At 48.3% G+C, this 24639-nt stretch overlaps 1 long non-coding RNA gene across 2 annotated transcripts; it reads left to right on the forward strand.

Annotated features, from left to right (window-relative positions):
* The first annotated feature begins 672 nt into the window (after positions 1–672).
* Positions 673–14310, forward strand: LOC124226185 (uncharacterized). 2 transcript variants are annotated; one of them, XR_006885228.1, is made up of 6 exons: positions 673–1292; positions 2006–2756; positions 5205–5526; positions 12363–12528; positions 12771–12911; positions 13771–14310. It is a non-coding gene; the product is annotated as an uncharacterized LOC124226185 (long non-coding RNA). The 2 variants fall into 2 exon arrangements; XR_006885227.1 differs by having other exon boundaries at positions 673–2756.
* Positions 14311–24639: the final 10329 nt, after the last annotated feature.

The following is a 24639-nucleotide window of genomic DNA, read 5'->3' on the forward strand; positions in this document are numbered from 1 at the left end:
CCTCTGCCCGGAGGAGCCGGGTACAGCCCCCGACCGCGTCCTCGGAGCGCATCCTGCGTCCCCCCGGCACCCCGCGGGCTGCCCCAAGCCCCGGGGCCACCCCGGCTGCGGCTCCGATGTCCGGTACTGCCGATCCTCCCCGCGGTGGCTCCCGATCCACCACCGCCGGCGCTCCAGCGGCCACCATTACTCGGCTGGGTTAACAGTCCGGGCGCCTCAGACGGGATCGCCCCAGCCCCGCCCCAACCCCTTCCAGGTCCACCCGGCCCAACTGAGCTCCGCCCCAGTCCCGCCCCGCCCCCTGCGCGGATCTCGTCTAAGCCCCACCCAGCCCACCTGTGCCCCGCCTCAGCCCCATCTCAGGCCCCTCCCAGCCCACCTGTGCCCCGCCTCGCTCCCGCCTCGCCATCACAGGCTGAGCTCCGCCCCCAGCCCCACCCAGCCCACCTGAGCTCCACCCCCGGCCCGCTGTCCTCTCAGGTCCGCGCCGCCTTCAGTGCCCCGCCCAGTTCCCGCTCCTTGTCCCCTCGGCCTCCGAACAACACGCCTCTCCCCACCTCCTGCCCGACTCCACCTCCGGAACCGCCCCTTCCCCCTTGGCCACATCTCTTCCCCTCCGGCCCCGCCCCGCCGGCCTGGTCTGGGGCCCTCACCCCGTGGAGCGCCGGGAGCGCAGCAGGAGACGGCGCGGGATGGAGGTGGTGGTGCAGAAGGAAGATGCAGAGGGCAGGACGCGGCGCCTCCGGGGGCGTCCTCTCCTTGGACCGAGAAACTTCAACGTGGCGACCCCCTCCTCCACGATCTGCGTCGCAGCCCTAGTGGCTTCTGCCCAGATCCGCAAGGACTCAGATGCGCAGAGGGCTCCTGCCACCCTCCCGCGGCCCTGTGGGGCCAGTGGTCAGCACTCCCCAACCCCAGCTTTCGGGTCACATCCCGCTCTTATCTTGGGAGCAGGGAACGTGTAGGATTAAAAATCCCCTGCTGTTTATTATAGAAAGATCTATAGTTACGTTTTTAAACGGGAAAATCAAGATGCAAAACTAGTTGATATGTATGCGTACATACACATCACACCAGAAACTGCTAACTGGGATCCTCGGGGAAGGGACTGGGACATGGGGATAGGAGAAAAATTATTTTAACTCCATGTTCTTTCTGTACTGTTTATTTTCTTAATGTGCATGTATTGTCACGGAAACAAGCAAACAAAAAAAATGAGTACCCCGCGGAGGCCCTGAGAGAGTCTGAGCCCCCAGATGGCAGGATTCTGTCACCTTCCCAGCAATTACAAGGTAAGAAGGACAGATGGACAGTCAGGGGCCGTCCACCCCCCTAACCTCACCACCACGCCGGCAGCGCTGGCGGTCCCCTCGGCCCACTCCTCACCCCAGGGCTCCGGGTTCTGTGCTCAGCCCGAGCTGGCTCAGTTGAATATCAGAAGGGCGGCTTGACCTTTTCATGTGTCACCATCGGCCCTGGTTACTAGAAAACCCCCCGAGAATCCTGATCCCAAATGCTTTGAAACAAACAAACAAGAAAAGTACAGATTGATCGAATGAGAAGAAGCGATAGAGAAATCCAGAAGGACTGCACACCCATTTCTTTTTTCCCCAAGACTGATCCTAATAGAGGAACAGGAGCCAAGCCTGGGGCTGGGAGAGCGTTTTGAAGAGCTCGCTTCAGCAGCGCGGGCCTCTCCCAGCTCTGTGGGGCTGGGGTCCTGGACCAGGCTGGGAGAGGAAGAATCAGGGGTGTTCTCAGTCCCTCCTGCTTGGTGATGTCAGAGGGAGAAGGACACAAGGGACCCCTGGTGGCAGCCGTCCCTTGTCGTTCCAAGGACACTTGTTGTCCACTCTGGTGGGAGCCCACAGAGGAGCAGGCTGGGGTGGGGCACTGACTTGATGCTGGGTCACCTGAGGGTGGGGTCACATGCTCTGGCCACTTTTCACTGCCCTCCCATCATGCTCAAACTCAGCCCCAGATGGACCTTTCACTTCTTATACAGGACTGCTGCTGGGCCCTTGTGACTAAAACTTGGCAGTTCTGACGGAATCCAGCCATTGGGACTTTCCCGACGTGGCTCTTATTTCCCTGTGATTAAGAGTTTTATCTCACCCAGGGCACAGCGAGAGCTGTTTCTTATTTAAAAAGGTAGAGTGTGCTGCTTGGGGTGGCCCAGACTTGCTCTCGGATTCCAAGAGCCTGTCCTGTGACTCTCCCACTGGGACTTCCATCAGCTTCACGCCGTCCCTTTCTCCCCATGGACACCTCAACACCGTGGAGTCTGCCTGATGGTTTGGCCCAAACATTACGTTTGATTGCGCCAACCCCTGGACTGACTGCAGTGCCCTTTACCCACCCAAATCCAGCAGCCTTGCAGTCACGTGGTGGATGGGCTGGAGTAATACTCCTGGGAGTGAAAGGTGTTCCCTCTGGACCTCAAAGAGGCCCACCAGGCACTGTGCTTCCCTCACTGTGGTATGGGATGAGGTGGCTTGCTGTTCACGTCAGAGAGGATACCCTGCAAGGCTGTGACCACTGAAGTTCGAGTCCCCGAAGCTTCCTGCCCGCCGGAGCACCTGTCCTTCCAATGCCTCTAGTGCACTAGCCACCTGGTTACTTGTTCTGTCCGATCAGCCTGGTGTCATTGATGGAGTGGATCCATGGCATCTTCAGTGAGATGTCCAGGCAGGCCATGTCTGGGGGCTGTATTTTCACAGCGAGAAGGAGTGTTAATCTAGTCCGGAAGGAGCTCTGTAAGTTCATATTGCTGTCCATCCGCGTGAATACAAAGATTTGTGTGTGTGCATGCATATGTGTGTGTGCTGGGTTGCCATGCAAAATCTATTTAAAAATGTATGCCCAACCTTTACAGTCTGTACATAGCAGGAGAATCCTTGCATCCTTGGGTATGTGTATCTTCAAGTTTCTGTGTTGCCAAATTGCTCTCCAGAATATTTGCACCAATAGGCAAGTTGCATTTGAGGTCAGAGGTTTCTTTACTTTCTGAAATGAGAGGATTTTCCAGAAGGTAGTGCTTGTATATCTTATTTTGGGGTGACATACATCTGGCTTGGTTTTATAGATCTGCAGTTGGTGTCTTGTTTTCCAGAGAAGCACTCATCTTTATGGCTCACCATTTAATTTCTCTGCTGTCAAGAGGCAGAATTAAGTTGTTCCTCTTTTTAAAAGAATGATCTAAGTAGGGAATAATGAATGCAAAATGCTGCAGTTAAACATCAGCAGATAAGCTGATGGATCGGCTGTCACTTAGATTATGCTGTAAACGGAAAGAAAGTAATATTTAATCATTTGCAAAAAACAAAAACAGTGGTGATGGATTTGGTGTACTTTGACTCTGAGTGACTCATTGCAGCAAACTGTTATTTTCCAGTTAGTGGAGGGAATTAAAAGGGCAAAGCAGAGAAAAGCCATTGCTTTCCAGAGCATGCCAGGTCTCCTCCACTGCTGAAACATAGGAACCGTGGCGAGTTAACTGTCATGGGCTGACTGGTGTCCTTCCCAAATACATATACTCAAGTCCTAACCCCTAGGACCCCAGAATGGGTCTTTATTTGGAGACAGGGACTTTAAATGAGTAATTAAGGTAAGATGAGGTCGTGTGGATGGTTCCTAATCCAATGTGACCAGTACCTTTAAAAGACGAGGAAGTGCAGACCCAGATGCACACCAAGGGAAGACGCTGTGAAGACACGGAAAAGACAGCCGTCAACAAGCCAACAAGAGAGGCCCCGAAGGAAAGCAGCCCTGCCTGCAGGACTCTTCCCTTGCCTTTCCCAGCTTCTGGCGGCTCCTGGCATTCTGTGGCTGTGGCAGCATTGCTCCAGTCTCTGCCTTCATGTCCACATGGCCTTGCCCTCTCTCATCTCTGTGTCTTCTCCTCTTCTTTAAGGACACTTGTTATAGGATTTAGGGCCCACTTGGCTAATCCAGGATGAGTGCATCTTAAGATCCTTCACTTACCTACGTCTGCAAAGACTCGTTTTCCAAATGAGGTCACATTCATTGGTTCCAAGTGGATATATCTTTTGGAAAGTCACCATTTGGCCCACTGCAGGGCCCACTGGATAATTCAGTGTTACCTCCTCACCTCAAGATCCTTAATTTGATTAAATCGGCAAAGATTTTGTTTCTGGAGAAGGTCACATTTGCAGGGTCTTGGGATTAGGGTACGGAATGGCTTTGGGAGTCATTATCAGTGCATCACACTACCCAACAGGGCTGTCATGGGGATGAAACTTTTCCTATGCAAAGTGCTTCCAACAGTGTCTGGCGCTGAGTAAGTGACCTGTAAATATTGCCTAAATAAATATCTTTGTTATCCACACCTGGATCAGCAGTGGGGGGAAGACAGACCAAGAGAGTGGTGAGTTTCAGGATAAATGAGAAAGCACATTTCTTTGTAACAAAGAAGAATATTCCCATATGATTAATATGCAGACGAAAGGTTTCCATGTTGTAAGAACCAATTTAAAACACCTATTAGGAATAGTCCTTAGTACCACGGTGATAAATTTCACAGAGAAGATGTATGATGAAAAACGTAATGACCCGGTAAAAAGGCTTAGAATTAACAGGGTTTCTTTCTAAATGCAAATAAGCCGAGTGTGGCTTTTGTGACCCATGCTAGTGCGTCACACCAGCGGTGGTCTCACTCCCTGAGGGTGTCTGCCGGCCCTTCGGGCATTTGAGACGCCCTCACACCCTTGCACACCCCACCCACCACTGGGCCATGTGGAAGCCGCTGAGTGCGCTCTGGAGAGACGCTCTCAGATCCTGGGAAAAGGGGCTTTTTCAGAGGCAGGTGTAGCCTGGGTGTGAAGGCAGAGAGCTGGGGTCCGTGGTGGCTCCTCCTTCTCTGCTCAGCTGTGTGACTTTAGTCGGGTGACAGACTCTCTCTGAACCTCTTCTGTAAAATGAGAATTTCTTTGCAGGCTCACCGTGGGAAATAAAATATAAAGAGCAGTCTAGCCTGTTAAACATTGTTCTTCTAAACGGTTTCTTCCCTCTGCAGAAATCCACTCTGAAGAATTGAACCCAAGCGCAGTGTTGTTTGCTTCTTTTAAATTTCTTCCTCAACCATGAGGGCAAAATGGATTTTTTAAAACTGAAAGCACACTATTAGGTGAATGAAAATAGATCCTCAAGGATAATTTCATGCTGTATTTTGTTTTTCTTCCCAGAAACCCCTTTTCATTATAATTTTACCTGCTTCAAAGGCAACAACAAAATAAAGTAATTGCTTTGTCAGAGCCCAGACCACAGCAGAGTCGGCCCTCCGTGAGAATCTCCTCAGAGAGGCTGAAGCAGTTCTGGGGGGGAGGGAGGACCAAGTGTCGGATGGGGGCCTGCGACACCCAAGCCGAGACCACCGGAGCTGTTTCTCTGAGGCCCCTTCTGATCATCCTGTGTAAGATCATGGTCTGTCCTGTGAACGGAGTGGAGTTTCTGACAAACAGAAATATGTATCTTCCCGTGACATCTACGATTAAGTTTCGACCAATGGTGAGTGAGCTGAATGAAGGAGATCTGGGGGTCAGGGTGGGCCTCTGGTCGTCTTTTGGCAGTTCTTAGACACTAGTCAGTCCCTACAGGTTATGAACGAGCGGGTTGTGTAGTAAGGAATTCGGTCACTTAACCTTGCCCAGAGAGAGGTCTGACCTTTGCCCTCTGCTTCTGGGAGGTAATCTGCGTCATGCCCAGTTATCAGGAGTATCTTCGTTTGGGGCAATGACTGGCCACACTGGCTCTTAGAGTGGGGCCAGCTACACCCATTGATTCTAGAATGGGGGCTACCCATGCCAGAAAGACCAGCCCAGGGACTCAGGGTTGGCCTTTGGGTCACACAGTGTCATCGGTTGACTGGAGTCTGAGTTCAATGACTCATGCCTCCAGGATGGAGCCCCAGTAAAACATGAACTCTGAGGCTCGAGAGCTTCCCTGGGTGGCAGTACTCCTATGTATTGTCACGCGCTGATAGTGGGAGGGCAACGTGTCCGGACTCCACAGGAGAGGACAACGAGCTCGTCTGGGACCCTCCAGCGTCCCCTGCATCTCCCCTCTGCCTGATTTTGATCTGATTCCCTTCCCTTTAATAAACCACGACCACAAGGAGAGGAGCTGCAGTGAACTCTGTGAGCCCTTCAAGCACATTGCTGAATCTGAGAATGGTTTGGGGGACCCTCGAACACGTGGTTGGTGTCAGAAGTGAGGATGGGGGGCTGTCCCTGTGGCCAAGTGGGTAAGCTTTTGCACTTTGCTTTGACAGCCTGGGGTTCACCAGTTCAGATCCTGGGCACCGACCTAGCATGATGCTGTGGCAGCGTCCCACATGGCACAACTAGAAGGACCTACAATTAGAATATACCACTGTGTACTGGGGTTTTGGGGAGGAAAAAAAAGAGGAAGATTGGCAACAGATGTTAGCTCAGGGCCAATCTTCCTCACCAAAAAAAAAAAAGGAAAGAAAGTAAGTGAGGGTGGTTGTGTGGAGGGGTGTGTGCCCCCTACACTTGGCTGTAGGCTCCAAACTTTGCAGTTTGCCTAAATGTAGGCAAAGGCCAAGTGTTGGGTGTGTCTCTCCAGTTCCTCCCTTTCCGGGGCACATCCAGATTTTCATTTATAATCGTGCTTCTCGTACATGCTGTCAGCACCTCAAATCGCGGGGGCCTTTCCTGCTGGGAGGTCGTGGTGGGAACCAGGCGTCTCTGCAGCGTTTCAGGGGGCTGCGTCTGCCTCAGGTGATGCTGTCTCGGCTGCTTCTATTGATTTTCTCCTCCAGGGTGGAGCGCGGGCTTCTCTTGGTTGTCCTTTGAGTCACCGCGGCAGGAGACCTGGGTGTGCGGTGGAGGACGGCGCCTGCGGTCCAGGAGCAGCCCCCGCTGTCCAGCTGTGGGGGCGGGGGGGCTGGTGGTGATGTTCAGGTCTGTCAGGGAAGCATTTCTGAGGGTTCCGTTGCTGTGAACTTTCTTTCTTTGTGCAGGGGTGGGGGGGCTGTAGGGTGACCCCTTTCTCTGTGACCTCCAGCCGAGCCGGAGGACTTCCTGAGGGTGGGGAGGGGGCGCTGGCTGGGGCTCCTCTGTGATTACCTGGCCGCCCCTGAAAGACCCTTAAGTGGCCGTTCTGGGATCCCCATCTCCGCAGGGGAGCACTGACTGGAGTCCTGCTCTAGGAGAGTTCGGGAGCTGGGCAGCAGTCATGGCTGTGGGTATTTTTCCGCTCTGTTTTCTTGGTAACAGTTCTTTCTTAAGATAGAAAGTGAATTTATCTTAAATTGGAGTGGAAACAACTTACAATGAAACATTTGCAATTAAAGTATATTTATCACTAAGATAGTCACATTTTTCTTTTTGAACAGTGCCATTGACGCTAAATATACCACTGAAACTGTAAGAGAAATATCTATTACCTGTTAATAATGGCTATTTTTATTCTATTTATTTCCTCTAGAGCCTTTGTCACAATAAAATAGACGAGAATTGTGCACTGTGAAATTGAGCTGAATTGGGAAGAGCAGGGTTCATAGAAAGCATTTTCACCCCCTGTAGGAGTTTATTGAATTTCTTTTCATCGATTGAGAAAAGTTTCCTCTATTTATGGTGTTTGCTGGTTTGGGGAAATATCTTTTCTTCGCTATAAATCCTCTCAACTCTTTGAAGATGAAGTTAGGTAATTACCTTCATTTGCCTGTAAAATTTTAGGATCTGTAATCAGATCAAATATTCCCAATTATTGGCATAATATCTCTCTTTTATGCGTGCTTTGTATTTGGAATGTTTTTGCTTTATTTTACTTGTGCAATTCTAAAAGTAATACAAGGCACCATGTGACCTGGAATGACACTCTTGGTCATTTACTCCAGGGAAATGAACACTTATGTGCACACAAAATCCTGTATGTGGATACTCAGAGCAGCTTTATGAGTAACAGCCAAATCAGATGTCCTTCAATGGGTGAGTGGTTAAATATAGCAGTGGTACATCATGTCATGGAATACTACACAGCAATAAAAAGGGGAAAGCTGTCCATATACACATCCATTTAAAAGAATGTCCAGAAATTATGCTGAATCAAAAAATTCAATCTCAAAGTGTTCCGCACTGAATGGTTCCTTTTATATAGTATTCTTGAAAGGACAAAATTACAGGGGAGGAGAACAGATTAGCGGTCCCCAGGAGTTAGGGACAGGCGAGGGTGGGGGAGGCTGGGAAGGAGGTGGCATCTCCATAAAAAGGAGCATGCTTGTGCCGACGAAGGTGTTCTTGGATGTGGTGGTGGTTACACAGAGTTACACACGGGGAACAATTGCGTAGAACGAAATACTCAAAGACACGCAAGTGAGTGTGTGTAAAACTAGCCAGATATGAATTATGTCAGTGGGTCGTATCAGTGTCCACTTCCCAGCTGTGGGAAGTATGCTATATTTATGCAAGATGGTGCCATTGGAGGAAGCTCAATGAATGGTACATGGGACCTCTCTGCTTTATTTCTTACAACTATTTGTGAATTTACAATAATCTCAAAATTAAAAAGAAATAATTAATGAAACAATACAAGGTCATTGTTGAAAAACTGGAAAGCACAAAGTATAAAGAACCACTGTTACTATTTTTCTCTTGTCCCCTCCAGTGTCTTTATTCCATGTATTTATGACATACTTGAGTCCCGGGATGCGATCTCCAGACTTCTTGTTATGAAAGACAATATGTTCTACATTTTTTAGGATACAGTAATTTGTATTATCTTACCTGTAGGCCACAGCATCCTCGTGCATGCCCTGCCTGTGCTGTAAATCTTTGCGTGGTCATTCTGCCTGGTCTGCAGTGAAATTCAGTTTCTCTCCACTATGAAATGAATGTAAGATTTTATGCCATAAACAACAACAACTTCCATTTATTTGAAAGGTTTTTTTTAAAATGTGTATGCACATGTACTTGATATGTTGCATCCATATGTCTTCTTTGGGTCAGGATCATGGGTAAATGTTTGAAACGGTATGAATCATACAAATGCACAATGCTGTCCAGTAGCCTTATTGCTATTTTGCAAAATATTGGAAACTGCCTAAATGTCTGCCTTCGCCACCTATCACTGTGTAACAAGTAACACCAATACTTAGCTTCAAACAACAAATGGTTATTATCTCACAGTTTCTAGGGGTCAGGCCTGGGCCCAGGATGGCTCAGCTGGATGGTTCTGACTTAGAGTCTCTCCTGAGGTTGTGGTCCAGCTGTCGGCTGGGCCTGCATCTCCAGCTTGACCCGGAATGGAGGTTCCCCTTCCGGCTCACTCACTCGGTCATTGACAGGCCTCAGTTCCTTGCTGTCTGTCTGCCAGGGCCTCAGTTCCTCACCACAAAGGTTCCTTGAGGCCTGTGTGTCCTCGGAACATGGCAGGTGTCTTTCCCCGGAGTGGGTGACCCAAGAGAGAGAGCAGTCAAGGAAGAGAGGGGCCAAGATGGAAGCTGTGGTCTTTGCACCCTCATTTCTGCCTCTTGCATTGACCGCACAGACCGATGACCCTGGCACAGCACAGGAGGGGCTGCCTGAGAGCGTAAATACCAGGAGCGGGATCCCTGGGGCCACACTGGGGCCGGGCTCTGGTGCTGTCCGAACAGGGGACGGTGGTATATAAACTACTGTCCACCACACAAAGGGACTCCCGCCAAGTGAACGACAAAGAGGGTGAGTTCCACAAACTATGGTTTACGGGAGATATTGTTAGGTAAACATTCTACCTTTTGTGTAAGAAAGAAGGGAAAATAAGAAGACATCCATGTATCTGCTTATCTTTATAAAAACAAATAACAGGAAAATAAGGCAGCTGACAATGAAGCTGTTGCCCTGAAAAAGGTGGGGCTGGAGGGGCAGGCGGACGGGAGGAGGGGCGGGGCGCTCTGTACACCTTCTTGAATAATTGTGACTTTTGGATGCAGGAAAAAATAAATCAGCAAGGATGGGAAAGGAGTTTAAAGTGATAAAACAGAGTATAAAATGAACAGGTGCAGCCAACTGTATTTCCAATGAAAACTGTAACCACGCTGAGGGGAGCAAACTGAAAGAGCCAACAGTCAGCCGTTGATGATTAAGTAGCTAGGAACTTGAAGTCTTTTTCCTTTTTCACAATTACTGATTATAGCCGTTAGCTGTTCCCCCGCCATTGTTGACTGTGCTGTTCAGGCAATATGCTCTCTGACCCCCACGAGGTTCCTACAGTTAACATCTCTTGGAGCCTGGGTCACCATGGTCATGGGGGTTTGAGCTGTTTTTCAGGAATTAGAACCCTTTGTCCACTTCAGGTGGATTGACACCAACAGCCCATCCACTGGGCCCGTGCAGGCATCTGATAGGCAACCTTTTGACATCAAGAGCTAAAAACTCCACCCCCAGATCATGCTAACGCCGCCATTTTGTGAACATGCATCCTATGAAGAGGCATGGGGTCTGACTACACTTGCGCAGATCAGCAATTACCTCACCTCTCCTCGCCTCCAATCACCTCTCTCCACATTTCAGACCAGCTTGCCCCCCTGCCCCATAAGTATCCCTGAGTCCCCATTTTCTGGAATGTGAATCTGAGCCTCAGTCTCTTGCTTCCTCACATGGCTGCCTGGTGAGTAAACCCTCTCTCTGCTGCAATCTCGTCATCTCGGTGTTTGGCTTTCCAGGCGGTGGGCAAAAAGGAACCTGGTGTGGTAACAAAAGTAAAAAAACAAAACAGAGGACAACCGCCTAATCCGTGTGAATGCAGCATTTCCCTGTGTCCTCTCACTTGGGGGCAGAGCGTGGAGGCAGGGCAGAATCACGAACACATTCTGAGCCCCTTCAGTTGTAGCAGCTGCGCTGACTAAGACGGGGGTAGACGCCACTTTCTTTTCTTCCTTTTAAAGTGCAACCTGTCTTATCAGCCTCAAGGCATAGGGGACCCCAGCGTGCTGTGAAGTTTTCCTTTAGCTGGTGCGTGTGACTGTGGGTTCTTGGGTTTGTTCCCGTCTCTCTACAGGATTCGTCATTATGATAATAATGTCCTGAGGCCCCAGACCTGCCTTCTCTGACTACCCCTCGGCCACCCCATCCCCTCCGCTGTCCCACAGCCACCCATGCCCCTGGCCCTCCGCTGTTGCTGCCCCCTCCCTCCCGGGCCTGGAAACACACACATCCTCATGCTCCGCCCTCATCCTGTCGCCTTGCTACTTTCCATAGTTGTGACCCTCTCAGGGGGGCTTCTCCAGCCTCTTTTATTTTAATTTTCCCTGATTTTTAAGAATAATTTTGTTAAAATAAAATGAAATGGAGGCCAGGCTTGAAAATCCACCAAGCAGACAGAACCATTTAAGCCATGAGAGCAAAACAAAATCTAGCTTATGTCATGAACATAAGCGAAAACTAACTTAGGTTATTTCTTGTAAATGCCTCTGATAATCATCAACAAAGCTGAAGTCATCTTCCCAAAGGGGTAGAAGATAATCATCTTCTAAGCCATCCTGGCATGTCACGCCTCGGAACTTCGAACCAGCTCTGGGTTTGGTCTCTGGGTTTACAGAGAGTGTGCTTATCGCTCAGTAAATTGTTCATATCGAGTAGAGCGCTCTGAGTTCTCTTTCAACAGCTTGTTGAGGTGAAATTCACATAACATAAAATTAACTAATTTAAAGCAAACAGTTCAGCGGCCTTAAGTAGGTCACAATGTCGTTCGACCTTCATCTCTAGTTCCAGAACATTCCATCCCTCCAATGTGCCTTTCCTTGCAGGCTCTGCGCACACTGGCCTTTCTTCTTCTGTAGCCCGCTGGTGTCCTCACCTTCCAGCCAGAAAGGCTGCTCCCCTGCCCCTTCCTCATGCCTCGATCCCTCCTTTCTCTCTCTGTTGTTCTTGTCTCCAGCTGGTTCTCCTCTTTCTGCCTTTCTGAACCTCACCCACCCCTCAAGGCCCAGCCCTGTTCCAATCTCTTCTAAAAGAGCCTCTTCAACTAGATTTTTGAATTCATTTTTCCCTTATTGTGTGCATGAGGTGGTTTGACTAAAAATATCCTGGTCTCCTGGTCATTAGCCTCCTTGAAATATTACTTAATTCTCTCCTCAAGCCACAGAAACCCAGCTCAAACTGGTATAATCCACAAAGAAAATAAATTTGGTCACCTAGTAATAAAAGTCCAAGAGGACAGCTGACATCAGGCATAGCTGGATCCAGGTGCTATAATAATATTAGGAATCTGTTTCTCTGTCTTTCAGCTTTGGGTTGGCTTTGTTAAACTCCATGGGGTGACAAAGAGGCCCTCAGCAGCTCTAGGCTTTTGTCCCATCATGTGTGCAATGTTCACAGAAAGAGAGCTTCTCTTTCCAGGTGATGTCATTGGCCCAGCCTGAGTCATGTGACCATTTCTGAACCAATCACTGTAACCAATGGAATGGGTTATGCTAATTGGCCTGGCCAGGTCGCATGCCAACCCCTGGAACTACTGATGGCATCAAGACTTCTTGGAACCACATGGACTAAACATGAAGACTGGGTAAGCTGTCAAAGCAAAATTGGCATGCCACCATCAGAAGAAAGGAAAACGGATACTAAATTGGTTAAAATCAACCTAAATCAGAAAACCCCACCCAGAGGTCTTGATTCTGGGTTCAGAAATCTTGGTTCTCATGCTCCCAGCATGTCTCATTAAGATGAGTTGGCCAACTTGGATCAGAGAGAGGGGACAAATGGTCACCTTAGGACTAAACAAAATTTTCAAAGAAACTGTCTTTGCAGGCGCTGATCTCGCAGGTTCAAAGCTGAAGTGGAAATTCAGTCTTTGTTGGATACTGCAAACCCCAGCCTGCAGGCTTTGTTCCCAGCAGTCTCCTGACTCTCCTGGGTGGTGGCGGATGGGGCCTGATAATGATGTTAAAGGTCAGTCTCTCATAATGGCCATCATATTGTCACAGGGCCCCTCATTAGTGCCATGTGGGAAGAGTCGAGCGGGCCCCAGTGTCACTTCTCATTCTATTGTTTTAGGCCAATTACTGGTCTCCGCCCCCCACAGGGCTGACCTGGTGCTCACACCCAGATTTCATCTCTACCTGCACTTCATTCTTCTCCGTTAGAATGCACTATTGGATCGTTTGCTAATGAGCTTTCCAAGTTCTGTTGATGTGAGCTGAGCACTGGGCTAGTGCATAAACATTGGTGCCTGAACCCATACAGACCCATCTTCCCTTTCCTGGAACCTAGAGAAATAGCTGCTCCTGTAATGAACATTGTGGCCATTTCCTATCCTGAGCCATCTTATTCTTGCATTCTCGCACCGGACATGAGCAGGTTTCTCAAGACAAAAGAGAAACATAATTTTTTTTTAATGCAGTTTACCATTTTCTCACTCATGATTCTAGCTGATGGTTGCTCAGCCAGACAAAACAATATCATAATCAATGCATTATAAATGAGAGCACGTTTCCAGGAAAAGAACTCCAGGAGTACTTGCATGGATGTAATTAGCAAAGAAGTTAGAGAAATCACATGCACACAATCCTTTTAACTATGGTTGACTTAAGACCTAATTACTTTAGAGTAATTGGCCTCTCAGAAAGCTTTTGAGGCTGTTGTAATGAATACAATGGGCCAATACGGGATGTGATGGAATCGTTGGGTTTTAATTAATTGGATTCGGGGGGGGATGCACGTTTCCTGAAGGAAAGCCCTTCACTCGGGTGATTTACACTTTGGGATTTCAGAAGCCTATAAAAATTTCTTCCATTGCATTTCTGTCCAGCTGAGGAGTATTGAAGACCACCAGATCAAGTGAAAGTTACAAGAACATCATCCGATTTCCTACTGAAATGATACTCAGCATGTCAATATGCTCCTCGGCTTCTCTCTCTCTCTTTTTTTCCAATTTTTTTTTATTGTAGTAAAATACACAAAACACAAAATCTATCATCTTGAACATTCTAAGTGTACAATTCAGTGGTATTAAATATATTTTTAATATTGTGCAATCACCACCGCCTTCCATCTCCATAGCTATTTTCATTTTGTAAAACTGAAGCTCTGTATCTGTTAGACAATAACTCCCTCCTCCCTCCAGCCCCCCGCAATGAGCTTTCTAAGTACCTCATACAAGTGCAATCATACAGTGTTTGTCTTTTTGTGATTAGCTTATGTCACTCAGTAGAATGGCTGCAAGATTTACACACATTATGGTACATGTCAGAATTTCTTTCTTTTATAAGGATGAATAGTATTCCACTGTATGTATATACCACATTTTGCTTATCCATTCATCCATCAGTGGACACTGGACACTTGGGTTGCTTCCATGTTTTAGCTGCTGTGAATAATGCTGCTGTGGACACGGATGCACATATATCTCTTTGAGACCCTGCTTTCAATTCTTTGGAATAAAAAATAAATAAGTGGGATTGCCGGGTCTACTCTAAGAACAGTAGGCAGAATCTCCCAGAAAGACTACCTTTCAGCAGTTTACGGGATTTGGAGACAGCCAAAAGAGCAGATTAAAAATTAAATAAGTTAAAAAGAAAGACTACCTATTCTGGTCTCATTGTATTAAATAGCTCTAATAACTTGCAGACATTGCAGAACCAAGCGAGGCACTGTGACACATCTCACCACTCAACCATCAGTCTTGCCAGTTCTAGCAAAGGGTAATTAAGACCATATCCAATTCAGTGTGCCCTCAAGACAGCCTCCCTAAGTAAAGATCAGCCCCCTAATGTGACAGAAAGGCAGTATGCACGACATACACAAAACTGCCCCCCCCACCCCCACCCCACCCCCCACCCCCACCCCCCTGCCCAAGAAGCAAGAAAGCCCAGACAGGACTGAGGGGAAGAAATCAAGGGTGGAGAGCAGAGGACAGCCTGGGGGCGGGGCAGTGTGGTTTTTATGTGGCTTTTAATCTATAAATTTACTTCAGGCGTTCAGGCTGCTGGGCCAGCAACTTGATTCATTCTATTCGCTGTACTGAAACTCCTCTGCTATGAACACGTTCATTTCTTTCCTCCCTGCCCCCAAGTCATCCAGTGAACAGACTGTGCAAATAACCAGCAATAACTACCTTTGCTGGCCAGTGATATTACACCTGCGCACTTGGTAAACGCAGCTGTATGCAGTTTCCAGGTGGTGGACCGCTGCACTGCTAACCCATCCACCGCCCACAGCTCATAAGGCAGCTCGTGGACCAGCAACACATTCAGCAAACCTTTGCTACAATGTTCACTTAACAGGGTTCTGAGGTTATGCCATTTCCTGGTGCACAAGAAAAATACAGGCATACAAAAGGATTGATGCGAGAACGCACGTGGAATCAGCTAAGGAGAAAAGAAAAGGGGAAAACCCATTAAGATGTTTGATTCAGTTGACCTGTGCCTACAGGAAAACCTCTGCTCATGTATTCTTTCTGAAGATGAAAGGGAAAAACAGACCCAGCTCGTGAAAGTTCATGAAAGAAACTGGTGGCTGTCAGAGAAACAAAGTGGTAGAATTCTAGGTGCTTCTGTGGCTGCAGCAATGTGACATGACAAGTTTTTAAGGCTCTGTCAATACCATTAATATTTATGACCCATCTCAGGAAAACGTCCGTCGTGCAGCACATTCATCAAAGACTTCTGCTCAGGAGTTGTTGTGTTTTGTTGGGCAATGGGCCCTGAATGACAAAATTGAGAGCGATGATGCGAAGGGTTTGATTTGCTTCTGTTTTACACGTCCTTAAAGGGGTAAAACCATCAGGAGGCTGTATTCTCAGAAAATAATTTTCTTTACCAAAAAAAATCCCGTTCCCTGTTGACAGGTGAACTGGATTAATTACCACAATGTGGACTCCTAAGTATGCAAGTTGTCTACAGGAGTTGAGGGGCATCAAGTTGCTCCTGCTTTCCACCTCCTTCTTTGATTTTGAGATACTGCTTAGAGATGCCAGACGTGAACCCTTGCCTCCAGTGTTTCTCTGCCTCTGAGCTGATCAATAGAACAATCCCCTCGCCAGGGCTGGGGAAATGTGGAAGTGTGCGTGGTTAAGTGAGGTCAAGAGCCCATAGATTACATTCTGCTCCCACACTGACTTCAAGTCGTGTGATCGAAGACTGGCTCCTTAGCCGTCCAGAGCCTCACTTTCCCTCTCTGTGAAGGCGGTAGTATAACTCCTGCTAGGACAACCTTTATCATAGGTTACTTCGAGGATTAAATGAGGCAACAATTTATGCACAGTTCTTGTTACAAAGTAAGAATGTGATCCATGTCAGCACCTTTTTGTAAAATTAGTATTCCCATGGCTTAAAAAGGAGATGCTCAAGAGCAGTGGTGAAATTGAAAGTGTTTCACAACAGGGCGGCGTGGTCCCTGGCGGATTGGAACAGATGCAGCTTCTCCGTACCTGCTACAGCCCCTCCGCTCCCCCCAGGGCACAGCAGCTGTGTCTCAACTGGCAAGGGAATGTTGCAACGCATCTTTTGTCGTCGTCGTCGTTGTTGCATGGCTTACCGCAGAGCCCAGCACGCCTTGTTCTAAGTAGCTCTGACTTCGCGAACTGCCAAGACGGCATTGTTGCCGGGCTTCTCTTTCCGGGGCGGAGGGGATCACGGGCGGCAGTCCCCGGGGTGCCCACCAGATGGCGCGCACAGACCAGCGGCGGCCGCACCTGCCCCGGGGCTCCGCGAACACCTGCCCCTCGCCCGGCGTCTCCCCGGTGGGGGGCGGGCGGCTCCCCGGCCCCTGGGCCCCCGGGACTCGCGATCTCCCGGCGCCCGAGAGCGGGGGCCCCTCCTGCCCCCCAGCGCTCAGCGCGGCGCCTGCCCGCACTTGCCGCGTGGCGCCTGGCGGCTTGGGAAGGCGGTGCCTCCCTCCGCCTCGGGCTGGATGGACGTCGTGGGCGGCTTTTTTTCTCGAAAGGCTTTATTGCTTTTATTTAAAATAATCCATATGCACTATAAAAATTTGAAGCTTAAGAAGAGCCCAAACCCCAGCCCCCTCCAGTCTGACCGGTTACGTTAGAGAATTCTTCCAGGTCCGCAGAGGGATGAATGGCTGGCTGGCTGGCTGGCTAAGTAACAAATGGACATCATATTTTATAACAACGGAATCCTATGAAATGCAGCTATATTTTATTTGTGAGAGTGTTAAGTTCCTTTTCATTTATAAATAAAAGAAGACAAAGATCCCCAAGTAGAGTTGCTGTATTTGGTAAAACAAACAAACAACAGCAAAAGAGCTGAGAAGAGATTTTGACTTTTTAAATAACCCTGGTAAAGTGAAGGAAGGAAAGCTTGTATAAACAACGATTATATCATTATTACTGTAGCTGCTGCTTCCCTGGCTACCACTGCCCCCAGCCTCCACCTGCCTCACCGCACCACCTCTGTTTCTTTCATGACGCAGTCTTAGCCAGAGATAAGAGACAGACTCCCTTATTTGAAAGTTGAAGAAATGGCACTCAGATTTCTTGCCACTTGCCCCGTCTGGCTGTTTATTAGCTTTGCTGTTTTTGCGATGTCGAAAGCTGTAATGTTGATGGCTCGCGTGGAGCCTAATTCCTGTGTTCCTTTATGATTAACTCTCTGCCTACATGAAGCTCATCTTTCTTGCTCCATCAGTTACTCCCATGCCGTCTGCTTCTTTGCACCGTCAGAGATGCTGGGCGGGATTTTTATCTGCCTATAGCCACTTGTTGTTGTTGTGGGATTACATTTTTATTCCTTTATTCTCATTTTAGAGTGATCTAGAGGATAGATGAGATTAGGCCAATGGTTGGTCCACCATAATTCCAACTTTCTTCTGAAATTGTGGAGTGCTGTTCAGATTTAGGGGTTTGTCAGTCATTCCTTCCACATCTAATGGAGGGCCTGGTGCCAGCACTGGGTGGGGGGAAGGGGCAGGGGGGAAGCCAGGATGGATACAGAGATTCAGTTTGTGGCGTCAGTGATGTCAGCAAGGGCTTTCTGCCCAGAAACAGAATTCTCCTATTTTTGTGTGAAATTTCTTTAATGAAGAGGGAAGTATTCTATCCCACAATTAAAGATCGAGCTAAAACCCTGACATCCTCGGGTGGAGTAATCGTTCCTTCATTTATTTAGACTCAGCTGGAGAAGCTACTGGTTCTTTTCTGAGAAAAGGAGTAGAGCATTTAGAAAAGACCAGAAGGGGTGATGTGGACCACGGGGAGACCTGCCACCGCTCCCATTTTCCCAGAACCACCTTTGATTCTGAAAAACGCCCACCCTTGGCTGGTGATGGTTATATGGTCCTGTGCTTTTTGTAGAGAGGAAGCTCGCAGACTGGGGAATAAATTAGCACAAGGAGCTGTCCAGGCAGCAAGAAACTGATGGGCCAAAACTCGGTGTCGTTTCAGGGACCCGGGGACTCGCATTAGTCTCTCAGTTCCCTTCGGGACTCCTTTGGGGGCTGTTCAGAGTTCCCGCTGGAGAAGCGGCCTCGGAAAACCAGGCTCACTTCTGTAGGGCGTGGTAGTGTCTGGGCGTGATAAGGCTGCTGTGCCTTCTGTCCCCAAGTGTCAGCCTGGCCCAGACCTTACAGCTCCTCTGACCCGCCAAGAAGGGAGGAAAGAGGTGTTCAGGCCTCATCCTGAAAGGTGAGGCTGACTGCACATGCCTTCCCTGTGGGTGGTGGCAGGCCGCTGCTCAGGACGGTTACAAGTCAGAGGGAAACTGAAGCTGCTGCTGATTAAGAGGCATCTTCTCCAGGGACGATGCCATCAACATGAATTTCCCAGGTGTAAAGGTGGTACAACAGGCTGGCCAGGTCCTGCTGGCTCCACAGGTGTTCTCATTGTCTTTCAGACCATCAGCCTCCTGAGGACAGGTCATGGGTTTATAAAACTCCCATAGTGCCTAAGGCAGTGCTGCCGGGCCACAGGTCAAGGGGCTTCAAATCACATTTCTCCAGGTTCGCCTGTGGATGAGCAGAGGTGGGGGGTGGGGAAGAGAAAAGAAGGCTGATGGAGGGACATGAACAGGCAGCTCATTCCCCATCTAAGGCGCACCACCGCTCAGCTCCACTCCACTGTTCTCACATGGGAGTCAAGCCCCGGATTGCCAGATCTTCCATATTTTCATGACAGGCCAAAAATTTTAAATGAAAGTTTTTTTCATGCTTTTAACTGTTATCTCAAATTTTTAAAAGGAGGTAAAGCACAGTATGGCCGACGGGCAACATTTTCAGGCAGGTGGTCAGCTGTGGACGGAGCCCCCGTTGAGGGCAGGGCCTCTCCACTTCTTCATTCTGCACCCTCTGCAGAGCCCAGCGTGAGGGACCAGTCAGGACTGTTTAGGTGTCTAGGGGTGGCTGGCTGTGCTTCTGCAGCATCAGTAAACATGTCACATGGCCCTAGCACATTTTGCCTGCAAAATCCTCGCAGCTGGAGCCTGAGGCTGGCAGTGACAGAGAGTCTGCTACCCTGACTCAGTCTCGTTGGCTGAGACGTTGATGCCCCAGTAGGTCAGCTGTGTCTACCTGGGCGCATACCCTTTTCCTACAGCATAGACGGGCAGACAGCAAACCCTCGATTCAAGCCCAGCTCTCCCACTTACTAGCTCTAACCCTGAGCCTTCTACTTAGTTCTGGTGCATCAGTTTTCTCATCTGTAAAAAGGGGCCAAAGATAGTGTCCACCTTGCACATTGGTTGTGAGGGTTATAGGAGTTGATGTAGATAAAGTGTTTAAAACATTGCCTGATGCATAGTGAGCACTCTACATTCGTCATCATCACCATCATCCTCCAAAGAGGTTATTTAAAAAAAACGAATTGTTTGAAATTAACCAAATCACACCATGGATAAAACCATAGATCTATTTTGCAAGTTACCATCTTATTGCTCCTGAATATTTAGGTATCAAATGATAGAAAAAAATCCAAAATAAACTGATTTAAGATGTAGAAGGAGTTAATTAGCTGATGTAAGTGACTAAAGCAAGGACTGGTCCGTCTCCAGATCCAGGTGGCCAGCGATGTTCTCAGGAGGCCTTCTCTTTCCTCATTTCTTGTTGAGTACTTCCTTCCTTCTCTCCTTCATTCACTCGCTCACTCATGCAGTGCCTGGACTGGCAAATGTGAATACAGCAGGTGGCATGTGGGTGAAGAGAATGAGGAATTACTGGATGGAGGGGGACGTTTAGCCCCGTGGGTTAGCTCAGGTGAGGCCACGAGGAAGCCACGGCACTCAGGCCCAGCTTCCGTGAGGGCTGTGATTTCCTCTTCTCCTTCCACAACCCGGCCCACCGTCCCCTACAGAAAAGCATGGACTTAAGACATTTTTAAGAAAAAATTCTGTAGTAGAAGAGTGACTCTAAAAAGTACAGTTGACCCTTTACCAACTTCTCCAGATCCCCAGAGTGTGACACCAAGTTCCCTGGAGGAATTTAAAGCAGGAAGAACGCCCGTCTGCTCCCAGGTTGCTGGGGAGACGGTACTTACATGAAATTAGCATTCCACACAGACGGCAGAATACACAGATGAGACGTCAGTGTGGATATACAGCTACAGATAAGGATAAAATACACGAGTATGTCTTTAGAAGTCTTAAGAAACATTATTACTCTTATGACTTATTTTTGGCACACTTTGAGGTTTGCTTTTTCTTTTCTTTTCCCTTCTTTTATGTTGTTTTCAAAAGATATGGTTAACATTTATAAAAAATCCCCATAAGGACACTTATATTAAAATTATTCCCTAAAAGCAAAACAAACCAACTCAGCAAACACACATGCTTTCTAAGACCCCAGGTGGAGGAAGCATGACCTGAACCAGGACTCCCTGGCACCACCTGTGGCCTTCCCAGCCACCTAGAGTGACTGCTGCCCTTGGATCAGCTCCAGGAGTGGGCGTTGTCATTGGGGAAGGAAAGAGGAGATAGAGAGAGATAGATGGATCCATCCCTGGCTGTTTCCATGCGACAAAGGCAGAGCGAGGAGCAGAGGTGGGCCGTCTGGTCCTGATGTTGTCTTGGCCAGTTTGAGCAGGGGAGAGGAAAGATGCCACGCATCAGAGACAGCAGGTGGCAAAGCAGTAAATCACAGGGATGAGGAACACCGGGAGCTGGAGTCAAGCCAGCATGGATTCACATCTCACCTTGCACGTTCCGGCTGTGTCACCTGGGGCAAGTCCCTGAATATCCCTGAGGCTCCATGTCCGCATCTGCCAAATGGGGGTGACAATGCTCCTCAGAGGCTGCTGGGAAGGTCAAAGGCGTCTTGGCTCCAGAATCCATGCTCAATCGCTACCTCAATTCTCTGGTTCTCCCATCTGCCACCCCCCACCCCACCCCACCCAGGCCTGCTCCACTCATCTGTGCACTTGGCTCTTGTTGACATTGGAACTGTATCCCCGCCTCATCCAGCTGTATTTCAAAAGCTGAAGGTTCACACATGGTATTTGATTTGAATGGTAACATTGGAGATCATCTAATCAAGTTTAGTCTCCAAGGGAAACTGAGGCATGGTGGGGGGTGGCTTTTTCCGAGTCTTCTATTTGTTCTCCAGAATCAGAGAGAATTTGTTTATGATACCCAGGCAGGTAGGAGCTGAACTGACCTAAAAACCCACATCTCCTGAGTCCTAGCTCTTTCCTGTGATGAGAAATAACCACGTGGAGTCACCTGTGACGATTTCCATGGCCTCCGTTAGGTGGTCATCACTGACTTTAGTGGTGCAGCTGTTGGATGTCACCGTCCAAGGCAGGACGCAGACCCTCATTAGCATCAGATCCACGAGTGCATCTCGAGTGAATAACTGTTAGACAGTCTCTTGGACAGAGGCCCTTGGTGTTTCACCAGGAGCTCATTCTCCTTCAATTGCCTATTGACTAAGCGTTTTATTCCCGGTAGGTGAATGATTACTCAGTGTTTCTGATGTGAATTCTGCTTCAAAGGGCGTCATTTGTAACTCTGAGAACAAGCCTCTAATACAGAGAAATGCTTGTTAATCAACTCCTCCAGCAGCATTTGGTTTCGGAAATCTAGTTTGTAAAGGATTTACTAAGCTTTGGTAATTCCAGCGTTCAGGAGGTTCTTCCAGCCCCATTCTTTGTATTGACAGATCGGATTTTCCCACCAGGCTTCCCTGACTCAGCAAATGGCACTGCCATCCTCCCGGTTACTCAGATTGAAGATCTGGGAGCCATCCCTGGTGGTTCTCCATTTTTATGCCTCATCTGGAGCCCATCAACAAGTCCTAGAGGCTTTAACCTCAAAGATACACCCGGAATCCAACCACTTCCCTCCATCTCGCTACCAACCCGAGCCTGACCACATCCTCTCCCCCCAGGATGGTCACCGTGCCCTCCTGACTGGTCTCCCTGCCTGCTGGATCTCACCTGCCTACGTATTCTCTTCATGGCTCTTCGCACCCTCCAACATCTTCTTGTTACGTTTGTTTACATCTCTCTCGCGTCCCAGGAATGTTAGGTCCGTGAGGACAGCTCATGTTTGTCTTCATACTTCTGTCTTCTCACGACCTAGAAGACAGCTTGACAACTGATGGGTATTCAATGAATTTCTGTTGAAGAGGTAGCAGCAGGGAGAAGGGCACAGATGACAATTTCAGCCTGGGAGTCCCCTCAGCCTGTCTCCTTTTCTCCATCATTCCACTCTTTCTCTTCTTTACTTTTCCCCTCTTCTTTACATCCACCGTGCTCCCATCTTTCCTAGGACAGCTGCGTTTTGGGTTGGGCAGCGGGTGATAGAGGAACGAGGTGAACCTACCCTGCAAAGACACATAGGGTACTGAGATGCAGAGCATGTGTGAGAAGGGGCGTTCTCTATGTAATCATCGAAGTGAGCATGTGATCATAAACAGGGTCGACGCCCAGGAGGGAGCTGCTGAATGAATAAATGGAGAACACGAATGGGCTCGCCAGACAAAGGGAACGTGGGGAGAGTGTTTAAGATCAGTGAGGATAAGTGGAAAAGAGGGCGGTATGGTTAAAGAGCAAGAGACGGGGAAAGATTCTGTCGGACATCGTAGGCCGTACTGCAGGCTCTTTCCATCTTACAAAACCTGCGTCTCTGGTGAGATGGGGTTTGAGAAGAGCAAGGTCTGGTAGATACTTTAATGGGATTGCTCTGACTGCTGTGTTAGCAAAGACTGAAGGGGACTAGGGGGCAAGCCGGGACTCCGTGGGGCGTGCTGCATTGATTGAGGCAAGAGTCGATGGTGGGTTAGGCCAAGGATACAGTTCTGGAGCTGGAGCTGGTAAGGAGCGGTCATATTCTCGACATGTGAAGGGAGATTTGAGAAGATGTGCTGACGAATCTCATATGGGGTATGAGAGAATGGTGGCACGGAGATTTGTAACTCAAAAAACAGAAAGGATAGAGTTGTAGCTAATTGAGACAAGAAAGCTTTAGAGGAAGTTGTTTGGTAAGGATGGAGGGACAAGCTTCGAGAGCAGAGCTCAGTAAATGATGACTTGGGGCCAAATGTGGCCAGGGACTACTTTTGTAAATAAAGTTTTCTTGGAACACCCCTACGCTTACGTGCTTGTGCATTTTCTGCGACAGCAGACTGGAGGAGCAGCAACAGAGGCTGTGTAGCCTGCCAAACCTAAAATCTTCACTATCCATCCCAATAAGACCTCTGTCTCTAGCATGGAATTATCGTTATCTGTGAATTGAGTGATTTAAAATAAAAATTAGTGTATTTTATAAAATTCAACAATACAGTATATGTGAAAAGTTAGAAACAATGTTGGACCTGGCATTTTGAAAGCCTAATACATTTTCCAGGCAAAAATTTATGTTCAAACTTTACGTCTGCATCTGACTTCTTCAGTGGGGGAGCAGAGTCCAGTGGGGAACGTAGGATCTGTGTCTTGAACTGAGAGAATGACTTTGTCAAGAGGACAAATGCCTCCTCTTGGTCTCTGCCACCCCCCACATTCCCATGTGAGAAAAAGAAGTAACCTTTCCATTTTCTCTTCAGTTCCTTGTAGGAATAGCTCCTGTCACTTCGCATTCTCTGTCACTATCCAGGCTCATTTAAAACTCCATCTGATAAAATAACCTGCATGATTTTCTTCTCAGATGAAATGAGAAGAAAATAATGATCACAGAATTAGATATTGGCACCCTGTTGGTAGTTGGCTCTGACCTGCTGGGGAAGATGCAGATAAAAAAGTAGCCCAGCTCGTGTTTGTCTCCTGGACTGATGCAGTTTTCTGGGTCCCAGAGGGTCCCTGTCTCCCTCAGGTGACAGGATTTTTCTCTCAGCAGAGACGGAGTGAGGGGCCCTCTGGGCTGAGGTTTGGGGAGGGCAAAGGAGAAGCTGCTCTTCCTCTGGCTCCACTTTTTAACCACTTCCTGGTGGCAGCATGATTTTGAGTTACAGCCTAGACAAAACAGTGGAGCTGAGCCCCAGAGAGTATGATGCCATCTCATTCGAGGTTAGCAAATATACGATTCAGGTAAGAAATTAGGAAAATGGGTGCTAGATTATTTTGCAATTTGAGTTTGTTGTACAAATGGAAAAAAAACCCATTAGTTTCTTCAAAACAGTTAGAGAACTGATAGACGAGAAAGATTGACTTTTCTCTAAAAAGAGGAGAGATTCAAAGAGTTTTCTTTCTTTGTGTGTGTGTTTCTCTAGCAAGATAAAAGTTAGTCCCGAGAAGTAAGCC

Source organism: Equus quagga, chromosome 15 (genome assembly GCF_021613505.1).
Source record: "Equus quagga isolate Etosha38 chromosome 15, UCLA_HA_Equagga_1.0, whole genome shotgun sequence".
NCBI lineage: Eukaryota > Metazoa > Chordata > Mammalia > Perissodactyla > Equidae > Equus > Equus quagga.